The sequence below is a fragment of the Protobothrops mucrosquamatus genome, unplaced genomic scaffold, assembly GCF_001527695.2.
Source record: "Protobothrops mucrosquamatus isolate PMUCROS unplaced genomic scaffold, P.Mucros_1.0 scaffold636, whole genome shotgun sequence".
Taxonomy (NCBI): domain Eukaryota; kingdom Metazoa; phylum Chordata; class Lepidosauria; order Squamata; family Viperidae; genus Protobothrops; species Protobothrops mucrosquamatus.
The window spans coordinates 10,746-27,286 of record NW_015386928.1 but is presented as its reverse complement, the minus strand read 5'-3'; positions in this window follow the sequence as shown (position 1 = coordinate 27,286).

Genomic DNA, 16,541 nt, shown 5'->3' with positions numbered 1-16,541 from the left:
TTTAGAAGCAATTTTAATTGGAAACACAGCCGTCAATATTTGGTTTTTAATTCGGTTTTTATTGGGGTTTATATTGTTGTATTTTTGTATTTTTCTATTTGTGTATAGTATCTGTTTTTTAAATATGCTGTGAACCGCCCTGAGTCCTATGGGAGAAGGGCGGTATATAAATTAAACTTGAATTGAATTGAATTGAATTCTGGAGGCAGGTTGTTCCACTGGTTAATTGTTCTAACTGTCAGGAAGTTTCTCCTTAGTTCTAGGTTGCTTCTCTCCTTGATTAGTTTCCATCCATTGCTTCTTGTCCTGCCTTCAGGCGCTTTGGAGACTCCCTCTTCTTTGTGGCAGCCCCTGAGATATTGGAATACTGCTATCATGTCCCCCCTCGTCCTTCTCTTCATTAAACTAGACATACCCAATTCCAGCAGCCTTTCCTTATATGCTTTGGCCTCCAGTCCCCTAATCATCTTCTCTGTACTCTTTCTAGAGTCTCAACATTGCTACATGTTTTAGGGGGGCAGGATGGGGCTTTTAAGTAAGAACTTAAACACATGTGGTAGAAACAATTCTTCTACTCCAGTTATTTCTTCACTTTATTGAATGATATTCCTTGCACCCAAGTCACCTTTATAAATTCTCCACCTGTTTTTGTCTCCTATTGTTATAATGTCTTGGGATACACAGTGCTAAATATCCATTTTATTTCTTGTATACAAAATAAATTATGGCTAGCTTGTTTTAGCAGTACTTAGGGGTTCCTTTGCAGTAACTGTTTACTATGGTATAGCTCAGAGGCATCCAATTTTAGTGGACATGTCCTCATGGTTTAGCCTTTGCCTCATTCTCCAGCCCAGTGTGGAGACAGTCTAAATTTGTCCTTAGCTGTTCTGGTTCTAAAATAGTGCTTTCTCTCTTGGGAAGAAGGCAATTTCATTTTGCTACTTTAGTTCCATTTTGCAATCTTAATGGGATCTTTCCAGGTGCTTTGATGCCAGTATTGTAATTCTTTTGCAACATTTGCCACTTTGGATTATTTGAGAGTGAGCTATTAAGTGACAAAAGGTCTGCCAGTTTTTCCCTCTAGCCTCAGGAACAGAAAGATCAGCAAACCTGTCTACTGGTCTTCTGGAAGAGTGTAAAGTACTCCAGTTGAAAGGTTGGCAGGATAAAAATAACTGGGATGAAGTGGGAAGATGGCTCCTCAAATATTCAGTGAAGCTTCTTTTTGCTTCCTCTCACATCCTCGCCCCCACCAACCTGGGTGATATTTAGTCACTGGCCTACATGTCTTCTGGCAAACTGAAGATCCTTGTTCAGAAATGGTCTAAGTCAGGGGTCTTCGAACTTGGCCCTTTTATGACTTTGGACTTCAACTCCCAGAATTCCTCAGGACCAAGTTTGAAGACCCCTGGTCTAAGTAATAGATTACAATCACAGAGCATTTCCACCCTGTCAATTGGGCACTTTGAAAGCTGGCTAAAGTCCCAGGCGTCCACCCACCTTTACCCAAGACAGTGCCACATATTTTAAGGGACATGATAGTACGATTCTTTCATCTGATTGGTGGTGTTGGATGGGAATGGAAACAGTCAGGGAATCATTGCCCTTAAATTGTCCTGCTTTAGAGCTGTAGGTGCAAAACTTATTACTGAGGTGAATTAAGGACAAACCTTTGGGCACTGCAAAATTATGCTAGCATATTTTTCTGCCAAATCGAGGACTAGAGGAAAGCACAGTGAACACAGTCATGGTTAAAAGCCCTAGAAAGCATGGGTTACTAGCAACTTTCAGTTTTTGGTTATGACTGTTGAATTCTCATAGCTCATGAACTTTTTTTTATCACTGGTATACTGGAATATATTGGAATTGGAGATGTCAGTAATAAATCAGTGCAATAACATAGAATTCTTCAAACCATACCTTTACTAAAACACAGTCTGGAAGGATTGTATACCATTATGTACAATTAAGAAGGCATCCGTTTGCAAAGGCAAAACATGTTTTCATCCATGCTCCCATTCACAGAATAGGCATCATAATATTGCTTTTTTTATCCTCAGCTTTTTAAGCAGTTGTGCATAAGAATTACTAAGAAGATTATTGAAGGAATACTTTTTCAAAGGATATGGATATTATTTTAAATAGAGCTTTGAAAGTGATCTTGTATCTCCAACAGGCTGCACTAAGATTCTAACAAGGTTGCTGATGAAAAGGTTAAAATGCATTAAATTGTTTTTCAAGAATAACAAGTTGGAGTTGGAAAAGCTAAAGCTTTGAAACTTGTGAAACTAAGACAGGAAATCCCCTATTTATCTATTTCTTTCAGTTAGTAAGAGGAGGAGACCCTCAATGGAACATTAAAATAAAGTAAAATAAAATAATCTTGATTGGCTAATTTATACATATCTATTAGGTCACAAAGAGATGAAAGCAACTGAATAACAAATTAATATCAACATTAAATCAGAGCTGAAGGAGGTGGAGAAAAGCATTTTCTTAGCATAAAAAGGACATTTTAAACAAATGTTTTTGGGAATGATGCAAATACGCTATTTACTAATTTATCCCTGATAGACTATAAAGTTTTGTCCATTAATGGAACTTTTTGTTACTTTGTAGCAACATTTTATTTATTTGATTTATAGACTTCCTATCTATAAGAATATCTTACACAATTAAAACATAAACAATACTAAAAATAATTGTCTATTAAATAGCTATATAAACAATAAAAACATTAAAAACAATTGAACAATGAAAAGCTATACAGTACAATACAATCACCAGGAAAGCACAGCCATCAAGAACAGAACAGAACAGCCATTTTATGGGCTCTACACCACTCTCTGATCCCCAGGCCAGATGGCAAAATCAGGTCTTCAGGCCTTTCTGGAAGGTCATCAAGGTGGGGACCATCCTGGCTTTGGGGAGGGGGATGATGTTCCATAGGGTAAATGGAGCAGTAGAAAAGGCTCTCCTAGGTCCCACTGGATGACACTCTCTAGTGGATTGAAGCTGTAACAAGCCTCTTGTGATGTACCTGATGTAACAGGCAGTTGTCATTATGTTGAGGTGGTCCTTCAAGCTGACCCCATGCCATGTAGGGCTTTATAGTTTATCACTCAAAGCTTTGCAAAGACCCTCCTAGCCACAACTGCTGCCTGCTCTTTGAGTAGGAGTCATGAATCCAGAATGACCCCTGGATTGTGCACTGGATCTGGGGAAGTGCAACTTCATCCAGAACCATAGATGATATATTCTTAGATCCAGGTGGTTCCAAAACTCAAAGTCACTCAGTCTTGCCAGAATTGAGCTGAAGCTGGTTGTTCTCCATCCAACCCCCTTCTGTCTCCAGATACCAAGACATGGCACCATCTCCTGCTTCATTGGAGACCTTACCTAGCACCTTCCTGTAGATGTTAAACAGGAGCAGAGAGTGTTGAAACCTGTGGCACACCACAATTTAGGGGCTGAGGGCAGAATCTCTTGCTCTCAATCAACACTGACTGAAACTGACCCCTAGAGAAGGAAGAGAACCAACTTCACACAGTGCTGCCCACTCCTAACTACTGCAGCTGATCCAAGAGGATACCATGTACTTGAAGGCAACCAAGATGTCAAGTTAGGCAAGGATGGATGTATTACTCCCATCCTATTTTGGCCAGAGGTCATCAAAAAACATGACCAATGTCTCAGTCCCATACCAAGGTCTGAAATCCAACTGAAAGGGATCCAGATAATCTGCTTTCATCCTGGACCCTTTGAAGCTATTACACAATCATTTTCTCAACCATCTTCCCTAAAAAGGAGAAGACTTTGGCTTTGTAGTCATCTAAATGTCTATGTAACATCATCATATTATCACAACAATTGTGTAATCACAACTGATTATTTGTATTCACAACTGATTATTTGTATTCACTCAAAAAAGAAGAAACAAACCAGAGAGGATATAATTGTTCACATGATATTTTACTTTGGAGCCAAACAGCTACAAAGAGATGCAAAGTTCTGAGTCTAAAAAAATGATTCAGAAGAACATTTGGTTCATCTCTGTTTACAAATTAACAAACTACATGGAGACATAATTAATTTAATCTGAGGCAAACCACCAACTTAAGTTACCACCAGGGATGATATAAGCATCATTTTGCTCATTCAAGACTCAAGATAGAATCTGAGTCCTAGAGTTGGTAACAGCTGCCTGAAGATGGGGAGATGTTGATTTAAAACCAACTCTGGCATCCCTGGGACAGCTGCTTAGTATAAGACTTGAACAATGAAAGCAGCTGTCTGTTGGGAGATTTAAAGCAGGAGACAGCCACATTCAGTGCAATCAATAACAAAGTGGTCTTTCATTTTCAATGAGGTCTTGTATATAAAAGCAAAGAATAAAATAGACATGAAAGATTCTTACAGCACCCCTTTATCTGCTCAAATTTACAATCCAGGTGTAAAAAAGCAGGGTTTTTTTTTCAATTTTCTTCTAGCAGCCTTTTCCACCTTGGTGTCTTCCACATAGTAAATGTCTTGAGGCTGAAACGCTCTGAACTCCCTGCCATCAGCCTCAACACATCTGATGAATACCTTCTTGAATGGAAAGGCACAAATGTTAGCTTAGTTCCAATATCCTCACCTCTTTCCCTCATCTTCTTCCCATCTAACTCCCATCTATTTGAGTTTTGGAACAATTCCTTCATTTCACGGACCACAGCTTATTCTAGGAAAATATGCAACCTGAATTTAAGTCTTTGGTTTTAATAGTTAGAATCCTCATTTTCAGTTAGGTAAGTATCAGCATTGTAGGCACAGCCCTTCAAGGAAATCATAGAATTATAGAATTGTAGGTCTGGAAGGGACCTTGGATGACTTCTAGTCCAATCACCTGCCCAAAACAGGAATCCTTATACCAAATGGTTGTCTTAACGTTTTTTGTGAAAATCTCCAGCAATGGAGCACTCACAACTCTGGCAGGCACGTTGTTCAATTGATTAATCATTCTTAGTATCAGGAAATTCCTCCTTATTTCCAGTTTGGATCTCCCTCTGATGAGCTTCCATTTACTGCTTTTTGCCCTTCCCTCAGGTGCTATGGAGAATAAACTGATGCCCTCTTCCCTATGACAGCTCTTCAAGTATTGGAAGACTGTTATCATGTCTACCCTTTACAATTTCTTTACAATTTATAATTTCTTGAACCGATGGCTGTGATTAGAGAAAAGACATTGGCCAAATGTAATACCAGTTGAATGCCCCTTTTGGACTTTTGTGCAAAAGAGAGAAAAAAAGATGAAACAATGACACATAGATTTGATTACTAGTAATATTTGTAAATTATTTTTAAAAAAATGCACGCTATGCTGTAATTGTAGAACGAGAGTTAAACTTAAGTTTTATTTATAGCTGCTGTAAAAGAAGTCAGAAGTCATTGTTTTTTGCAGATCTGTCTGTATTTTTTTATTACACCTCTTTTTGTTATTTCCTTCTCTGTTCTTACTTTCTATTCTACCTCTTGATTACTAATTTCTTGTTAGTTTTTTATCTTTACTTTAAAAACTTAAGAAAGTTATACATAAAAAAGAAATTTCAAATTCTTTCCAAAATATTGCAGTTTCCTACACATTACTTATAAGATACCGTTTTGTTTACCTCCATCTTAATTTCCATCATAATATGGAAATGGAAGTTCTTATATATTTTAATTAGATTAGAATTTTGGTTTGTAAGGTTACACAAAGGTGTACCTGGAGAACAAACCAATGACTTGCTTATTTGTAAATATGAAATATAAAATCCAATCATAAGCCACTGATATTTGTGATTAAAATATATAGATGCAACTTTTTTGGCAGAGCAGAATCAAATAACATATATATAAATAATTGAAAAAAGCAAACCTGAACTTTTGTATCAGGTACTTTTCTAAGCTTTCCTCAGCTTTTATTTTATTTATGATAAATTTTCTTCCCAATTATACATATATGGAAATTTGGGATGCAGACAAGCTCTTTAAATAAATTCTGTTATTGATTAATATGCACACCATTAGGGCCCAATAGTCATGAATTAATAAACTTATTTCATTCTTTTTTAAAACAAAAAGATCATTCCAGAGTTATTTTGAGTTTGAAAGAATCCTTCACCTGAACTGAAACGTTCACCTTGTTTCTTCACCTGAAGAAACAAAACAAAATTGGAGCCCTTCTGGTAAGGCAGGACACCATTTAAAATAGTTTCATGTTCAAAACATTTAGTATACTTTTACAATACATACTTAATTAATTACAGTTGTAATTAAAGTGACTTTTGTGGGTGATAAGTTATTAGGAACGATCTCTCCAACTCAATCCCCCTTTTCAGGGGTGCTTGTTTTATCAAACCATGGTTGAGGTCAATACTGATTCTCATAATATTTCTCATAATACTTCTCTCCAACACTTCTCTTCAATTCTGCTATTTCTAGGTAGAAAATAAGCTGTTTTTTCTTCTTCTTACAAATGCTGATCATGTTAAAGGATCAATTCTGTGCTTTAGAACTGAGGAATGATCTTCCTCTTCTCAGTTACAGACAATTTACTAAAATTTGTTATCAGTTTCAGTAAATATTGGGTCTGAGAGCAAATAATAGCATATTCTCTGCACAGAGCATTAGTTTAAGTGAATTTTAACCTAATCTTGAATTTTAAAGCTTTTTATGTTCCTAGACTTGTTTAATTCCACAGGCTGATGACTCAGTAATGATCTTATGTAACATAGAACTTTATCGATGGACGCCAGCTTGTAAAATGTTTTGCTTGTAAAATGTTTATTAGAACCTCAAGTTGTAGATAATCCAGTGGACAAAACTCATTGGTTTCCATAGCTATCAGAAGAATTTACTTGATTTCCAGCATTTGAGTTTCTTAGCTTAATGCAGTGCTTCCCAAACTGATAGGCACAATCTGTCCTGGTTCCTAAGCCTATTTTTTATAGGAAGTCACTTTTTCTACAGGATTTCTTTAAAATGTGCAGCCAGCTTAATGGCATATAAATTATAGTTTTATGGCCCTTTACACATTCTCAGAGGACCTTAACTGCAGCTTCACCTGCCACATTGAACAATAATTGAAGAGAAGATTGATATCTTGTCAGGCACTTTTGTTTTCAGATATGAATGCATACTAGTTCAACATCTGCTGACAGAAAAAAAAAGCAATTTAACAATAGTCAATGAATTAAATATTGCAGTTTCAATAGCCTATATTGGAGTTTAATGCAGACATGACCAGTGAGGATAAAGCCTACAAAACTGGCTTGGGCAGGTTTTCAGTATTAAAAACTTTCAAATTAAGTAGTTGAGCTAAACTATCTTTTAAAACATCATTGCCACAGAAAGCTGTAGTTGCTGTTGCTTTCTCTCCAGGGTGATTTTTGGGTTTCATTTGGAGCAGGAAGGAATTGCTTTTTCTGCCTAACAAACTCTCAGGGTCTAAATTGATGTTGAATTCAAGGAATGATATTCATACTACATGGCTTCTTCCAGTAGATACCTGACAAGAACAAAGATAATTTATGAGTACAGCAAATGCAGGTATTCACCGACTTTTTAATGTGTGCTTCCAATTGCCTGCTATTTTATTTTTATGAACTTTAACAGAATTATTTTACAAGAATTAAGATCTCATGGTAGCCTATTGTCTTTGTGGCTCAGAAGAAATAGGGCAGTGATGGCGAACCTTTTAGAGACCGAGTGCCCAAACTGCAACCCAAAACCCACTTATGTATCGTCGGGTGCCGGGTGGGTGTGGCCAATTGGGTGGGCGTGGCCCATTGGCTGGGCATGGCTTCGGTGGTAATGGCAGACTGGGTGGGACTAAAAAGTTCAATCAATCAATTCCAACTTTGCGAGATCTTTTTTTCCCCCGCAAGAAGTTGAAATTGATTGATTGATTGAACCTTTTTTGGGGGGGACACGGCGGCGGAGGCCTAAAGCGAAAGGTTTTATAAAACCCAGCTGAAGGCTTAGGACTGGGGCGATGGTGCTCGTGCCCACAGAGGGCTCTGCGTGCCACCTGTGGCATGCATACCATAGGTTCGCCACCACGGAAGTAGGGGATTAAGTCTATAGTGGATGGTAAAGATCAGGGTAAATGTAAAGGAGTTCCTGCAGATTTTACTCTGTTAGTCATTGCCGCCTATAGGGGGCAGTGCTTATCTCCATTTCAAGGCCATTGAGCCAGCAATGTCTGAAAATATTTCCATAGTCATTTGAGCAGCATGGAGCACTATTACCTTCCCACTGAAGTAGTACCTATTTATCTACTCGCATTTGCATGCTTTTGAACAGCTAGGCTGGCAAGAGCTGGAGCGATGAGGGGAGCTCACCCTGTCACGTGACATTCAGGTCTTGGACCTGAGCTGCTGGCTTTTCCAGTTGACAAGCCCAGTGTCTTAACTACTGAGACATCGCACTGACAAAGATCACGGAGGCCAAAGAATAATCTGCTGATGGGGAGACTATAATATCATGCAGTTATGTGGCTGATAGGGAGGTCAGCATATCGCCCCATATTTCCTCCTCTTTTTGTCTATTGTCTAATAACAGGCAGGACATTCTGATAATGTTTAATATGCAGTTTCTATTTATTGTGAGTCATTAATTGGTTGGCTTCACACATCACGCTAAATCATATTATGGTATGTTTAAATCTAACTACCATAATATAAAAACCCGGTTGTGTGAATCAGGCCATTGCACCTTTCAACTTCTTCAATAAAACATGGCTTGAAAAGTCTTATCTTGTCTTTACATGAGAACTTAGTCTTTTCTTTTTATTTTGCAGCAATTGCTTGTTACAGAACCTACTGTGAAATAAAATTATACATTTAGCAATAACTAGAACTGGGAATATGCTCTCCAAGGGATTGAGCCCATTAATGTTCATTGTTTCCACTGAAACCTCCAATCTCAAGAAGATATTTGTCAGTTTATGAAGATTTACTTAGAATTTCCCTCCTCTATTAGATGAAGTAATTTCTCATCATGCCAACTCTTTAAGAGTCTATCTTCTCTACTGTTCTGTATCATAAAAGCTCTGTTTTGAGGAAACATAGATACTATTGGGGTTCTTTGATCAAATGATCAGAAAAATTAAATCCCAAAAAAGATAATGTACATTGTAGGAGAAGAGTCTTGTCAGTCTATGGTTGCCAAAGATTAGAAGGAATCTCACTGATTTCATTAAAAATATTAATGTATGTGAGCTACAACACTTAAATCTTTTAATAACATTTATTAATTTGGAAATATGCTACCTGGTCCTCCTTATTTTTAACAAGAAAGCTTATTTGCTAGAATCAGTCTACAGTGCATAGCTGAAAAAAATTTGTCATGCACTGTACCTTGTGCTCTATCTTCATATCATATAAGTCACTTAGAGCTGCTACTCAAATTGACCATCCACTCCCAACTTTTCTTTAATAGGCAGCTAAGCATGTAGAATTTTCTTGAAGAATAAAAAAAGTATGGAAAGGATTTTCTGATTATATGAATTTGAAAATTCTCCAATATGCAGTGCTTCCCAAACAACCACCTTTATGTTAAAATTATTATTGAATAATAATTTTCTCTCAACCATCATTGGGATCTATGGTGTCATTGATGTTCTCTGTGCTTGGCTGTTTACTTGCAGACATTTCATTATCATTTTGTTCATTGGGATTTTCCTATCCTTGTAATTTAATTTTCTTTCATTAAGCCCAAGTGCTGAACAAAACAGTCCATAAATTATATTTCCTCTTTGTGTTATACTAAGACCATATCTGGAAATTTCTGAAATGCTGCAGCCTGGCAGCTATTGCAACAGATCAGACTTGATTTTTCTGATGTTGTCATAACAGATAAAGCAGTGAGATTAATATGGTGTGTGTGTGAACGTGTGCGTGTGAATATTTTTTTTCATGTTCCATTTTATCAGATGGAACAAAACACCATACAGACTAAATTTTTACAATTATTGGTGGTATGGTCTTTAAAGAGAGGTTTAAAGATTGTTTTAACCATAGTAATAAATACTAAATGTTTATTATTTATTAATAAGAATTACATAATCATATCCCTCTTTTCAGCAGAAACACAAGGGATTATTTGCTGTTTTTAGTTCATTTAGTCTTTTCCCCAATTTCACACTCACAAAAACCATATGAGGTTAAGCTGAGATAACAAATCCAGTGGTACCTTGGTACTCATCATTAATTGTTTCCTGGAGGCACGATGAATACCAGAAATGATGAGTACCAAACAATTTTTTCCCATAAAGAATAATGTAGTGAGTTACAAGGCAGCCGACACTGACAAGTTCTAGCTTGTGCGTTGGGTACCAGACAAACTATAAGTACCAGGACAAAATTTTCGCATCAAAATGTGTTGAGTACCAAATTCAGTGAGCTTCAAAGCAGTTGAGTACCAAGGTACCACTGTACTCCAGAATCATTCAGTGGCAATTTGGATCTAGGACTTCCCATTCATAATCCAACCGCTATGTCCCTCCAGTTACTATATCACACAGGCTCTGCTTATTAACTCTTCTCTTCTGATACATTTTAATTGTATAGTAAGTATACACATTTACAACCATAATACCAGTGCTTTCTTTTTCTCATTTTGGGAGATTTCTCCAAGATTTATATTTTTTATTTATTGGTTTGTTTATGTCCAGTCTTGGTTATTTTTACAAATAACTCAAGGTGGCAAAAAAATCCAACATATCTTCCTCCTCCTGTTTTACCTGCAACAACCCTGTGAGGTGGGTTGGGCTGAGAGAGAGTGACTGGCCCAAAGTCCCCCAAATGACTTTCATGGCTAAAGCAAGACTTGAACTCATGGTATTCCACTTTCTAGCCTGGTCCTTAACAACCAAACCAAACTGGCTCTCAAATTAGATGCTTTAATATGGAAGTGCATGAACACATCGAAGTATCAATATGTTGAATACCTTTTGATAGTCCTCTTCCTAACATCTCCAATTTGGTATTGTTCACTCTCTTAAAGCACTAGTATCAGAAACCAAGAAAATTTGCTGAAAGAAAGTATTTGAGGGGCTGCCACAAAGAAGAGGATGGTCAACTTATTTTCCAAAGCACAGGACAAAGAGGCAGGACAAGAAACGATGGAAACTAATCAAGGAGAGAAGCAACCTGGAATTAAGGAGAAACTTCCTAACAGGGAGGACAATTAATCAGTATGTCTTCAGAAGTTGTGGGTGCTTCAGTACTGGGGGTTTTTAAGCAGGTGACAGTCATCTGTCTGAAATGGTATAGGGTCTCCTGCTTGAGCAGGGGGTTAGACTAGAAGACCTCCAAGATCCCTTCCAGCTTTATTCTGATTGAAAAGATATGCAACAGGTATGAACTGGAATCAAAATATCTTCTGCCAGAAGAGTGAAAAAACTTAAAGTGGAATTGCATTAAAGGAAATCCAATGAAGAAAGATCTCTCTTATCCTGGAAAGAGAGAAAGAAAGGGAGATTATTTGGTGGAACAATTGTTTTTTGATAGTTAGGAATGAAACGTGCTGATCAAACTTTCAGGGATATATTTTCCAAAGTTTTATTGGCCCCTTTCTTTTGATGTTCACTCACGATTGCTTACTTGTGGCCAGCAGTTTAAAGAGATTTAAAGGACAATAAACACAACAAGTTTTATCAAAATAAAAACCAGGCAAAAAGCTGTGGATTAACAGTGAGTAATCCTTTCCAATTCCCTGAGCAACTTAGCAGTTTAATTGCACTGAGAAACTAAAAGCTGTTTGGGAAATGTTTCCTTAAAACCAGATGACACATTTGGGCTAGATTATGTGTGTTGATATTGTTTTAAGCAGGAAAGAGCTTTCAGCCCTGAAATGCTAATTCACAGAAAGACACTCTCTCTCTCTCTCTCTCTCTCTCTCTCTCTCTCTCTCTCTCTCTCTCTCTCTCTCTCTGTGTGTGTGTGTGTGTGTGTGTGTTTGTGTGTGGTACAGGAGGAGCCAGGGGAACATGCAGTCTATTTCTATGCAGGGAAGGCAGGTGCTGAATGTGAGATAAGGAAAAAAAGCAATGTTTTCAATTTGAAAAGAGATTTAATGAGCCAAGGCAGAAGAGGCAAGGAAAAGAGTCGGTAGGAAATATGGTGTGGGTTGGGGGATTTTTTGCCTCACTGTTTTGATTTCAGCTAAACCACACCTGTTCCAATTGCTCTTATCAGAATGATGTGAGTGAGGTCCCATTTCAAAAAGCATTTGGAAAATGCCCAGACTGAACTGTCAGTTTGGTAGAAGGCTCCTCAGGAATTTGATAGCTACATTTAAGTAACAGGAATTGCAAAGCAATGGTATCATCTGGAATAATGGAATTAAATGAGTAAATTGTACTTTCTAGGCTAAGAAAGTACATCCTTATGCAGTTTGGTAGTACTTTTCCATACTGTTCATAGATGAATAAGGATAGAAAAAGCAAGAAGGAAATTTTGGGAGAACTACATATTGATTTCAGTTTCCTTCCAGAAAATCCAAGCTATGAGCATAGGAAGGGGAAAATTTAAAAATTTATCTAGATACAGTGTGTGTGTTGGGTGGGGGTAGGGGTGATTGTTGAACTTTTTCCTTTCCATTCTTCATCTGTGCCATAACAGTCTATGGAAGTAAGGTGACTGAATATCAAATCTGGGCAGCTACTTCATATATCCTTGGGAACAGTGGAATAAAGGAGAGAAAGGTTTAAGAATGAGATGCTGATTGGCTACTTGGAAGGGACAATAGGAATTTCAATTGGAACATGGAAAGATTGGTGGAAAACTGAGCTGATGAAAAAGTCAGCTCTTTCTTAATCGGGTTCTCATCATATTCTCAAGGCAGCAGTTGTGCCCGTAGTAGATGAGAATTAGGTCCCAGAAAGCAATTTTTTTGTTCTGGAAGAATTTCCTTTACCAGCAGAAGTGAAAGTATAAATAGATTATCTTTAAACTGTTTCTGAAAATTTTGGAGTGAGGGGTGAAAATAGTGATGGTATCAACATGCTCTAAATAAAAATTGGGGTATAGAGAATTCTATCTCAACTCTCTGTACTTGATCGTTCCGGAGTATTGATTAAGTTTATCAACAATTATTAAAATTGACTTATTATCTCCAAGTGGTGGGACTTACACATAATATTCGTGAGGAGTTTCATTGTCTATTCGGTATATTGACACATTGTAGAAATATTATGTTCTTCCTTGACCTCTCGGGTATGAGTCGAGAGGCTTCTGGGTAACCTGTTACTACTGGAGACAACTATAATGTATAGTTGTCTATACATTATAGTTATAGTTATACAACTATAAGTTGAATGGTCCCATAAATAATGTTGTATGAGCATAATTTACATAAGTCTTACCCAAGCTAGGAATCCATCAGATGTATAGCCATCAGACTTCTTGGGAATGTTGATCCAAGGTGGTACCTTGGTATCTAGCTTGGAAAAGGCTGATTTATTTGATTAATTGACAACTAACACAGAACAGAAATATTGGCCTTGAATTCCCAGGCCTGCTGCCTTCTAAATGTGTTAGAGATAAAAACCCAACATCTTATCAAACTGATGACACTGGAGGAGAAAACAAAATTGAGGAAAACAGTTCTAGACCACCTGGTGAATTCTTCTGGCCACAAAGTACAAATTGTGGCTCAGAAAACTACCCTTTAAGATGAACCTACATGGGTATTTATCTATCTGTACAGCTATCAGTCCTTTCAATCTAAGAACATCCAGTTTTCAAAATCAGTATAGCATGTTTAGGATGCAGAGACATTACAGTACATACTTGCAATTTTCTTTAATATATTATTCTAGTATTGATATAATTTAAGTTTGACAATATGGAAATGTATTTATGCCAAAGTATTCTTGATGTATATAATCAATGTGTCTTGCTGATATATAATAAAGAGGTAAACATATTGTAATAATTATTACACATTTTTATCCTTCCATTATAAAAGGCTGATTGCACTCATTGATAAGCATTGTGATATTACTACTGATTTGCTTGCGATATGAAATTTTCAGCATGAATATAGCAGAAATTTTGGTTCAAGATTTCATCTTTACAATAATGTCTGATTGTACATTATATACAGACATTGTATACATTATACAGTATCTGCATTTACAATGCATGCACATTACCTGATTAGCCTAAACATAATAAATATATGTACAGAATGAATTTTTTGCAAGTAAGTCCATTAGCAGTTCCAGAGAAAAAGCCCGAGTAGACCTTAGATAGTATTCTTTACCCTGAAAGAACAGAAATGTTCAAGATTTTAAAATTGTTTCTTTGTTTTTAAGTTAACACACATGGACAGCAGTTATAACTTAAAAATAACCTGGTCTCTTTCCCTTGCCCTGTTACTTTTGGTGGGTGCTAATGGTAGTGAGATTATTGTCTCAATTACTCAGTCCCCTTTTATAAGCCTTAAATTGCAACTTGGTGTCCTAGGACCTAGGGGAGGCCTTGGTGGGGTCAATACATTCCTTTGTAATTTACAAAAAACAAGAAAGGAATGGTTTTGTCACAAACTGTTTCTAACTCTTTGTACAGATCTGGTTCTGCCTCATCACAAAACCTTGCAGTTTTTGGCCAGGATGTAATAGGACTAAAGATTAGTAACATGCAAACATAATAAATCAGGGGAAAAGAGTTAAAGCAGTGGATTAAGACTGCACAGAGACTGATTGTTTCCAGGAACATCAAACCTTATGGTGATTGGACAAGATACCTTGATAATTAGCCAATTTCTAGGTTTCTTCTTCCTTTCATCCTTCTCTAAAGCTGTACATATTGTCATAATTTATTTCCTAGTGGTGGATGTTGCAACACATCTACACTCAGTATATCAATAAATGGAAAAAAAATACATCATGGAATGAACCAAATTAAACTTTTGGGACCATTTTTGCTTTGTACTATATAGGCTTTTAATAGTATAATAATAAAGATAATCTTTCAATTAAAAATAAATTGTGAATTGTAAAGAGCCACACTGCTTAAATCTGGATCTCTACTATGCCAGTACAATATAATATCCTTGGTTCTTGAGAACTCAATACATATTAGATAAAAAAAACTAGCAGCTGGGATTTCACATTTTGGGTGTATGGCAGAATAATAAAGAACCGGCGAAAAAGTACCAAGATGTAAAAATCAAAGGTGAAAGATTATAATATAAATTGCTGTGGTGATCCCAGTGATTATTGGCACATTGGATGCCACATCAAAAAAAAACTTAGACGACACTTAGGAAATCTGTGCAGTGATAAAATTTCTATCTATTGATTGGCAACAAAGTTTATATAGTGGTTCTGGTGTTCTGGTGATTCTAGAGATGGTAGTTCTCCAGAAATATCCAGGAATTTGATTTCATATAAAATAAAGGCATATTAGAAAGGCACATGTTTTTCCCTTAGGCATTTGTGTATAAAAGGACATTTTTTATTTAAGATTTATTGATATTTATGTGGGCTGAGTTTCAGGAATTGTGGAGCAATTACTTAATCCCTGTTTAGTTCATTCTTGTGATAGATAAGCAAATACTTCAAGAGCGAAATTCTTATAAAATGTAATCAATTTGACTCAAATTGTGGTCCATTATCATCAAACTGATACAACAAATGCAAAAAAGAATAAATACAGTAAAAAAAAATAGTTATAGAACAATTTTTAAAGGATTTGGTTTATACCTAATAGCTATCTCTCTATTATTCAGTGATTGAATAATATATGTAGAAAATGAACATTTTAAATAGATTGTCACCATGTAGAATTAGTATTTTGTTCATGCAGATGTACAGTATTTTTTCTAGCTTCATGACTGGCCTCAGAAGACCACTTGACAATTTTTCTCCCAGGCTCAACATTTAGGAATAGGAAATTTTGGACCAGTTGAAGTCACCTTCATGAAACCATTAAAAGGATAGTAACTCTTCCCCAAAAAAAGTAATTATGGCCTTAATTATCAACAGGGTAGATGGAATCTACCCCAAGCACTAGAGTGGAATGGGGGTTGAATCAGAAAATTAATAGTTTGCTTGATCTTTGCTTTTATTCTTGTTTTTAATTGCTTAGGATCACAATGTAAGATAGGCAGTAATGCATAATCTAAACAAACAAACAAACAAACACACTTGGAGGATTGGTGGCCAAGCCTTTCATATCGTAAAATGTCTCCTTTAAGTCACACTTGTTTCCTGGTGATACATCCATGCAGTTTTATTGATACATCCATGCAGTTTTATTGGCAAGAAAATGGGAGTGATCTTATTTTGTCTTTTTGGGGATGATTTTTGCAATCTAGTCTACAAGAACCAGTTTGGTATATGCGTTAAGGCCGCAGACTAGAAACCGGAAGGTATAAATTCTAGTCCTGCCTTAAGCAAGAAGACACCTGAGTGACCTTGAGCAAGAGCCTGAGGAAGAAGGCAAAGGCAAATTGTTTTTGAGAGTCTGGTCAAGAAAATGACAGGGACTAATGCAGACAGTTGCCAG